This window comes from Gopherus flavomarginatus (assembly GCF_025201925.1).
Source record: "Gopherus flavomarginatus isolate rGopFla2 chromosome 13 unlocalized genomic scaffold, rGopFla2.mat.asm SUPER_13_unloc_1, whole genome shotgun sequence".
Lineage (NCBI taxonomy): Eukaryota > Metazoa > Chordata > Testudines > Testudinidae > Gopherus > Gopherus flavomarginatus.
In genome coordinates, this window is record NW_026114609.1 from 5,366,601 (window position 1) to 5,367,903 (window position 1,303).

General features: G+C 43.8%; 1 non-coding gene across 1 annotated transcript; it reads right to left on the minus strand.

Moving 5' to 3' along the window:
- Positions 1 to 961: 961 nt before the first annotated feature.
- On the minus strand, positions 962 to 1,033 carry TRNAC-GCA (transfer RNA cysteine (anticodon GCA)). Its single transcript has one exon. It is a non-coding gene; the product is annotated as a tRNA-Cys (tRNA).
- Positions 1,034 to 1,303: the final 270 nt, after the last annotated feature.

The window sequence follows — 1,303 nt, forward strand, 5'->3', positions numbered from 1 at the left end:
AGAAGCCATGTTCTTGTTCAATGAGCATTGAAGCTGAAAAGGGAGATGTTTTCTCTTTGACTTCTAGGCCCCCACTTCTAATCCACTACACACCCCTTTCCTCCTGCAGCCACAAAGAGAACCCCACAATCATGCTAGTAGCACCCTCTGACCCTGCGATGAAAGAGAAGCCCTGAGACCCCTGTGCTGTCCCATCACCTCTTTGCTCAAACTGCCCTTGAAACCCAATGGGGTTTCCTTGGGCAGTTTTGACTCACTCCCAGAAAGGGTGCACTTTTAGGAGCAAGTTCCAAATAGTGCAATTAACCAGCCAGAAGGGGCAGGAGATGTCAGTGTAGGAGCCATTGAAATAACTCTGCACTTACTTAGATGCAGACATAACAAGCTCTGTGGTTGGTAAACTTACAGAGGCTCTGCTCTTGCTCATGAACTAGCAGCCCATGACCTGTAAACAGCTGCCATTTGAATGCATCTGAAAGTTACAAGGAACAATGACCTGTGTTACAGGAAGGTTAACATTTGTTAGAGCCCCAATTGATACTGTGCGCACGAAGAGAGGTTTGAATGTGTCACAGGGAGTTTGGTAAATCTTGGTTATTTTATTTTTGTAACAGGCTCCTATCCATCTCCAGTAGAGTTTTCAGTCCCCATGGCAACTTATTTACCAAATGTAATAGAAACTAGTCCATTCCTCCCAAGTGGATGTGGTTCTTGTTCTTCTGCACATTGCAGCCCATGGAGGCCAAGGACCTGCAAATGTGTCTTCATTTAATTGATGAAAACAAACCTAGACACTTAGAGGATTGGAAGTGATTTCAGCTGAGGGACATGTTTGCTAGGTTTTTACACACTTGTACAGGAAAGCATTGAGTGTGTTTATTCATTTCAGGGACCCCTATTTAGTAGAGCTCCTGAACATACTGGAAACAAAGTTATTTTTAATTGGAAAAACAGGTTTGTAAGGGAGTACTTGGATTTGAACCAAAGACCACTTGATCTGCAGTCAAACACTCTACCACTAAACTATACCCCCATGCCATTTACAAAGGCAAGTCAGTGATTTTAAGGATTTTGAAGGACAGGCTCCGCCTCAGAGAGCTCCTTTTCTATTCCCACACCACAGGGGTTTTAAAAATGGGGTTTGATTAAACTTTATATATACATGTAGACACCACAGCTTGCACACCCACCAACATAGCTTCCCCCAGTGACATAGCTACCACCTCTCGGGGAGATGGATTAACTGCACGGACAGAACAGCTCTCTCCCCTCCACTTAGAGCATCTTCATTATTTATAAATAG